We start from the raw sequence: 8,496 nt of genomic DNA, 5'->3' as shown, positions 1-8,496 counted from the left end.
TTTTGCATCTGTGTTCATCAAGAAGATTGGTCTGTAATTCCACAGAAGAAGACGTAAGTGGAATGAATGAGAGAATTGGGATTTGTAATGTAAGTCAAAGGCTCATGGTATTACACAGAAAAGAAACAAATATGCTATCTTTCTGTAGTGTGGAATCAAGGAACAGGTGGTTAAGCAGAATCAATGCAAATATCTGCAACATCTTAATATTCCTCAAAGTTAGTTTGTTGTTCTTCCTTCTTTATTTATGTGTTATTCTTTAAGGATCTCATTTAAGTTCCTTGGCCAAACTATCAGTTATATCTAGCCTACCTTGAAAGTTATCTGACAACTAAACTAAAAGGCAACCTACAGAATGGTAAAAGATATTTGCAAATACCATATCTCATAAAGGACTAGTATCCAAGATATGTAAAGAACATATGGAACTCAACACCCAAAAAGCAAATAATCCAGTCAAGAAATGGGTGGAAGATGTGAACAAATGCTTCTCCAAAGAAGACATACAAATAGAAAACAGACACATAAAAAAATGCTCAACATCACATGTCATCAGGGAAATACAAATCAAAACATCAATGAGATACCATCTTACATCAGCCAGAATGGCTAAAATTAATAAGACAGGAAATAAAAATTGGTGTCCAGGATGTGGAAAAAGAATTAGCCAAGACTAACCCTCTTACACTGGGTGGGAATGCAAGCTGGTACAGCCACTCTGGAAAACAGTATGGAGGTTACTCAAGAAGTTAAAACTAGAACTGACCCATGACCCAGCAATTGCACTACTGGGTATTTACACCAAAGATACAGGTGTAGTGATATGATGGGTCACATGCACCACAATGTTCATAACAGCAATGTCTATAATAGTCAAACTGTGGAAGGAGCCAAGATGTCCTTCAATAGATGAATGGATAAAGAAGATATGATCCCTATATACAATGGAATATTACTCAGTTACCAGAAAGGATGAATATTCACCATTTGCACTGATGTGGAAGGAACTAAGTGAAATTACACTAAGTGATTACACTAAGTGAAATTAATCAAACAGAGAAATACAATTATCATACAGTTTCACTCATTTGTAGAATATAAGAAACAGTGCTGAGGACCCTAAAGGAAGGGAGGGAAAACTGAATGAGAAGAAATCAGAGGGTAAAAAAAAATGAGAGACTCTTAACTATGGAAAACAAACTGAGGGTTGCATCAGAAGGGGATGTGGGTGGGGGGTGTGATAACTAGGTGATGGGCAGTAAGGATGGCATGTGATGTGATAAGCACTAGGTGTTATATGCAATTGATGGTTGAACATTTCATCTGAAACTAATGATGCACTATATGTTGGCTAATTGTAGATACTTTTTTTAAAAAAAGGAGAAAAAAGTTATCAGACAACTGACCACTATTTCTAAGCTTGAATCCTACATTTTCATTTTTTTCTGGATATTTTATTCAATATTTTATTTAAACTTTAGTTAATTAACATATATGGTAAAATTGGCTTCAGGTGTAGAATTATGTGATTCATTACTTACATATAACACACAGAGCTCATCACAAGTGCTCTTCTTTTTTTTTTTTTAATGGCAATTGCTTTTTTTTAATTTATTTTTTTATTTATTTTCAGTATAACAGTATTCATTATTTTTGCTCATCACCCATTTAGCCCATCCCCTGATTACCTCCCTCCATCCACTCTCGGTTTGTTCTCTATGGTTAAGAGTTTCATATGGTTTACTTTCCTCTCTCTCTTTTTTCTCCCCTTTCCCTATGTTCATCTGTTTTTTTTTTTTCTTAAACTCCACATATGAGTGAAATCATATAGTATTTGTCTTTCTCTGATTGACTGATTTTGCTTAGCACAATACTCCCTGCCTCCGTCCACGTCACTGCAATATTTGTGATAGAACACTTAGCTTATGTCTCAAAGTGGACTAATTTAGTTAATTTTACTCCACAAATAATTTTTAACTATAGGGACCTCATTCCTGGAAATACCACTGCCATTTTCCCTAAACATCATGACCTAAAAATAGAAAATCAGCTTTGACTTCTTTTATCCTCCTTGTTTTCTCAGGATGATCACTCATCAAGTTCATTTTTTCAATCATCTTTCATATCTCTATATTTTCACTGCCATTGTCATTCTTGCTAGTCTAGTATGTCATTCAATTCTGTTTGTATTATTATCACAATACCTTTCTAATTTTTTCATACCCTAGAATCAAATACATCTTGTATTCTACTAACTGATGAATTTTCCAAAATAAATTGGTTTCATATATCCATTAAATAAATTCCAAATTCTCTAGATGAGCATTTAAAGCCTACTACATCCTTACCCCACTGTCCTTCCTATTTCTTTTTTTTAAAAAGATTTTATTTATTAATTGTTCAGAGAGAGAGCAAGGGTACAAGCAGAGGGAGCAGCAGGCTCTCTGCAAAGCATGCAGGACTTGATCTAAGAACCCTGGGATGACTTGAGTGGAAGGCAGACATTTCACTTACTGAGTGACCCAGGCATTCTTCTCCTTTCTGTTTCTTCCTTAGAAGTGTCTTTGTTTCAGTGAAATCAAGTGTTAATGAACCATTGATATTAGATTCTAAGAGCTTGGTAAAGTAAAAAAAACAAAAGAAAACAAAACAAAAACAAAAAAACAGATAACAAGAATATATCGTATGATAGAGAACAGCTTAAAAATTATAAGAGAATATCATGTGCTCACTTAGAAAAAAAAATGTTGAATTTCTAGAGGCAAAAACTTTTTTTAAAATTTCTTTTCAGCGTAACACTATTCATTGTTTTTGCACCACACCCAGTGCTCCATGCAATCCATGCCCTCTCTAATACCCACCACCTGGTTCCTCTGACTTCCCACCCCCCCGCCCCTTCAAAACCCTCAGATCATTTTTCAGAGTCCATAGTCTCTCATAGTACACCTCCCCTTCCAATTTCCAAAAACAAATTTTTAAAAATTCTGAGTTACTAATTTAAAAAAAAAAAGCAGAAATATAAAGAGACTGAAAACCATAAGAAATATGAGAGACTATGGACTCTGAAAAACAATTTGAGGGTTTTGAAGGGGTTGGGGGGTGGGAGGTCGGGGTACCAGGTGGTGGGTATTTTAGAGGGCACGGATTGTATGGAGCACTGGGTGTGGTGCAAAAATAATGAATATTGTTATGCTGAAAATAAAAAATAAATAAAAAATTTTTAAAAAGAAATACTATATATTTTTTTTTAATTTATAAAGCTCTGGCACATATGGTTTTACAGATGTATACCATATAAACATCAAGGAATGGTTAACTCTTAACATTTAAATTACAGCATGGGATAAAAAACATCATTTTGACAGTTTCAAGTAACAAAAACACATCTCAAACTATTTAAAAATACATTTATTGCTATTGTAATTGATAAGGGCTGAATTCAGAATATGATTTATCCAACGGTTTAACATAGAAGAAATCTGGGTTTTTTTCCTTTCTTTTTTCATTTTAAATTTATTTTTCTAGGTGCCACACTTATCTTGAGAAAGTCTCCACTTATTATCCTAAGATGATGACAAAAATCTTTCAGGGTTACTGCCCCACTCAAATACAAAAGGAGAGACAGAACATATTTGACCAAGATTTCTGCCAAAATTTCTGATATTCAGCCTGATTGGGACATATCATTTTAGCAATGAAGGTCAGGGAAGGAAGAATTAATTCAGTCTAGGTCAAGTCCTGGCAACTAGTATGGAGTTATGTGTACTGACTACCAAGGCAATAGGCCACAAACAGACCTCTCTTCAATGTTTTCTTCCCCCTTATCCTTTGTATATGCCTTAAAGAAAATAAACTATCTCATAATGTCACCACCCCTCAAGGTGTTTAGGGATAAAGAAAAGATAAGGGGTGGGTTTCAGGGATGCTGACAATTTTCTTTTTTTTAAGATGGGTGTTGACCACATAGCTATACTTAGGATGTGAAAATTCATTGAACGGTACACCTATAATTAGTGTATTTCTCGGCAGATATGTTATGCTTTAATATAAAAGTTTAGTTTAAAATAGAATATTTGGCAAGTAAAATTATGTTGTCTCAGAAAAGAGCACTCTTTTAAGATAATTGATCCACAATAAATTATCTAAATGAATTAACTATAATTTATTCCAGATTTTATGTTATATTATATTATTTATTTTTTTTCATTTATTTATTTTCAGCATAACAGTATCATTATTTTTCACCACACCCAGTGCTATATGCAATCTGTGTTCTCTATAATACTCAACACCTTGTACACGACCTCCCACACCCTCGCAACTTCAAACCCCTCAGATTGTTTTTCAAAGTCCATAGTCTCTCATGATTCACCTCTCCTTTCAAATTACCCCATGCCCCTTCTCTCTAACTCCCCATGTCCTCCATGCTTTTTGTTATGCTCCACAAATAAGTGAAACCATATGATAATTGACTCTCTCTGCTTGACTTATTTCACTCAGCATAATCTCTTCCAGTCTCGTCCATGTTGCTACAAAAGATGGGTATTCATCCTTTCTGATGGAGGCATAATACTCCATAGTGTATATGGACCACATCTTCATACACATCTTCCTTATCCATTCATCCGTTGAAGGGCATCTTGGTTCTTTCCACAGTTTGGCGACTGTGGCCATTGCTGCTATAAACATTGGGGTACAGATGGCCCTTCTTTTCACAACATCTGTATCTTTGGGGTAAATACCCAGGAGTGCAATGGCAGGGTCATAGGGAAGTTCTATTTTTAATTTCTTGAGGAATCTCCACACTGTTCTCCAAAGAGGCTGCACCAACTTGCATTCCCACCAACAGTGGAAGAGGGTTCGCTTTTCTCCACATTCTATCCAACACATGTTGTTTCTTGTCTTGCTAATTTTGGCCATTCTAACTGGTGTAAGGTGATATCTCAATGTTTTAATTTGAATATCCCTGATGGCTAGTGATGATGAACATTTTTTCATGTGTCTGATAGCCATTTGTATGTCTTTATTGGAGAAGTGTCTGTCCATATCTTCTGCCCATTTTTTTATATGATTGTCTGTTTTGTGTGGGTTGAGTTTGAGGAGTTCATTATAGATCCTGGATATCAACCTTTTGTCTGTACTGTCATTTGCAAATATCTTCTCCCATTCCGTGAGTTGCCTCCTTGTTTTCTTGACTGTTTCCTTTGCTGTACAGAAGCTTTTGATTTTGATGAAGTCCCAAAAGTTCATCTTCACTTTTGTTTCCTTTGCCTTTGGAGACATATCTTGGAAGAAGTTGCTGTGGCTGATATCGAAGAGATTACTGCCTATGTTCTCCTCTAGGATCTGATGGATGCCTGTCTCACATTGAGGTCTTTTATCCATTTTGAGTTTATCATTATGTATGGTGTAAGAGAATGGTTGAGTTTCATTCTTTTAAATATAGCTGCCCATTTTTCCCAGCACCGTTTATTGAAGAGACTGTCTTTTTTCCACTGTATATTTTTTCCTGTTTTGTTGAAGATTAATTGACCATAGAGTTGAGGGTCCATATCTGGGCTCTCTAATCTGTTCCACTGGTCTATGTGTCTGTTTTTACGCCAGTACCATGCTGTCTTGGTGATCACAGCTTTGTAGTAAAGCTTGAAATCAGGTAACCTGATGCCCCCAGTTTTATTTTTGTTTTTCAACATTTCCTTAATGATTCGGGGTCTCTTCTGACTCCATGCAAATTTTTAGATTATTTGCCCAGCTCTTTGAAGAATACTGCTGGAATTTTGATGGGAATGGCATTAAAAGTATAGATTGCTCTAGGCAGTATAGACATTTTAACAATGTTTATTCTTCCGATCCAAGAGCATGGAATGGTCTTCCATCTTTTTCTATCTTCTTCAATTCCTTTCATGAGTTTTCTGTAGTTCCTTGAGTACAGATCCTTTACCTCTTTGGTTAGGTTTATTCCCAGGTACCTTATGGTTCTTGGTGCTATAGTAAATGGAATCAATTCTCTAATTTCCTTTTCTGTATTTTCATTGTTAGTGTATAAGAAAGCCACTGATTTCTGCACATTGACTTTGTATCCTGCCACATTGCTGAATTGCTGTATGAGTTCTAGTAGTTTGGGGGTGGAGTCTTTTGGGTTTTCCATATAAAGAATCATGCCATATGCGAAGAGAGAGAGTTTGACTTCTTCATTGCCAATTTGGATACCTTTTATTTCTCTTTGTTGTCTGATTGCTGTTTCTAGGACTTCTAATACTATGTTGAACAAGAGTGGTGAGAGTGGGCATCCTTGTCTTGTTCCTGATCTCAACGGGAAGGCTGCAAGCTTTTTCCCATTGAGGATGACATTTGTTGTGGGTCTTTCATAGATAGATTTGATGAGGTTCAGGAATGTTCCCGCTATCCCTATACTTTGAAGTGTTTTAATCAGGAACGGATGCTGGATTTTGTCAAATGCTTTTTTTGCATCAATTGAGAGAACCATGTGGTTCTTCTTTCTTCTCTTACTAATTTGTTGTATCACATTGATTGATTTGCGAATGTTGAACCATCCTTGTAGCCCAGGGATGAATCCCACCTCATCATGGTGGATAATCTTTTTAATGTGCTGTTGGATCCTGTTTGCTAGGATCTTGTTGAGAATCTTAGCATCCATATTCATCAGTGATATTAGTCTGAAATTCTCCTTTTTGGTAAGGTCTTTGCCTGGTTTGGGGATCAGGGTAATGCTGGCTTCTTGAAAGAGTCAGAAAGTTTTCCTTCTGCTTCAATTTTTTGAAACAGCTTCAGGAGAATAGGTGTTATTTCTTCTTTGAAAGGTTGGTAGAATTCTCCAGGGAATCCCTCAGGTCCTGGGCTTTTGTTTTTTGGGAGGTTTTTGATCACTGCTTCAATCTCTTTACTAGGTATTGGTCTATTCAGGTTGTCAATTTCTTCCTGGTTCAATTTTGGTAGTTTATAGTTTCCAGGAATGCATCCATTTCATCTAGGTTGTTTAGCTTATTGGCATATAACTGTTGATAATAACTTCTGCTGATTGTTTCTACTTCCTTGGCGTTCATTGTTATCTCTCCCTTTTCATTCAAAATTTTATGTATTTGAGCTTTCTCTCTTTTCTTTTGGATTAGTGTCACCAATGGTTTATCGATATTATTGATTCTTTCAAAAAAACCAGCTTCTAGTTTCTTTGATACGTTCTACTGTGTTTCTGGTTTCTACCTCATCGATCTCAGCTCTAATCTTGATTATTTCCCTTCTGATGTGTGGAGTTGGTTTGATTTGTTGTTGATTCTTCAGTACTTTATGGTGTAGAGACAACTGGTGTATTCTGGATTTTTCTTTTTTCTTTTTTTTTTTTTTGAGAGAGGCTTGGATGGCTATGTATTTCCCCCTTAGGGCTGCCTTTGCTGTCTCCCATAGGTTTTGGATCGAAGTGTCTTCATTCTCATTGGTTTCCATGAATTGTTTCAGTTTTCCTTGATCTCCTGGTTGATCCAAGATTTCTTAAGCAAGATGGTCTTTAGCTTCAAGGTGTTTGAGTTCTTTCCGAAGTTTTCCTTGTGATTGAGCTCCAGATCCCAAGCGTTGTGATCTGAGAATGTGCAGGGAATAATCTCAGTCTTTGGTATCTGTTGAGTCCTGATTTGTGAACCAGTATGTAGATTTATATACTATCAGGACAAACACAAAAACACAGAAATACTGGTGGAAGAAAAAGATGGGAGAGTGGTTGTACATTCTCAGTGTGGTTGAGGAAGAATGTTTTGATTCTTCCTGGATGTATCTTGATATCTTTGTTAAAGGACTCAACTTTCCTAAGATAAGGGGGAATTAGGAATTGGTTTACCTATAGGGGTGGCATTGATTGGGGAAAGGGGATTACCTTGAAGTTTAACTCTATATGAATATTAGAAAATAAAAATTAAAAAAAGGAATAAACTAAACTTAAAAAAAAGAAATTTAAAAAATAGAAATGCAAAAGGAAAACACAGGTGTATGTATCAAAAGTTCAGGTTAGAATGTTATTATGGAATTTGATGTACTGGACATCTCACTGTGACGGTAAATAGGTTAAAAAATTATCCATATAATAATAAAAAATTAACTATATAAAAAATAGCCAGAATAGTGGGATCAAATTAATAATAAAAATTGTCCTATGAAGTAGTGGTGGTTGTTCTCTTGTCGTCTTTTTTTTTTTTTTCCTTTTCTGGTTGGTTTTCTGGGGGAGGGGCCTGCCACATGGGTTTTCAGTCAATGATGTTCTCTCAGTTAAGTCCTCCCACCACCCTCAAGGGGGTGGGCTCCGATGAAACTGTTTTTTTCAGGCTTTTGTTCTCTGGAGGTTTTAATATTTGTTCACTTTTGTTTTTCTCTCTTGTCTTGACTGCTTTTGATGGTTTTTGTAGGTTTAGACCAAAGCAAACTGCACCCTGATCTCCCTCTCAGAGAGGAGCCTCAGTCTGGCTGCAGAGCCCAAACAAACTTCCCTAT

The sequence above is a fragment of the Mustela nivalis genome, assembly GCF_964662115.1.
Source record: "Mustela nivalis genome assembly, chromosome: 9".
In the NCBI taxonomy this organism is placed as follows: Eukaryota; Metazoa; Chordata; class Mammalia; order Carnivora; family Mustelidae; genus Mustela; species Mustela nivalis.
This window is presented reverse-complemented; position numbering follows the sequence as displayed.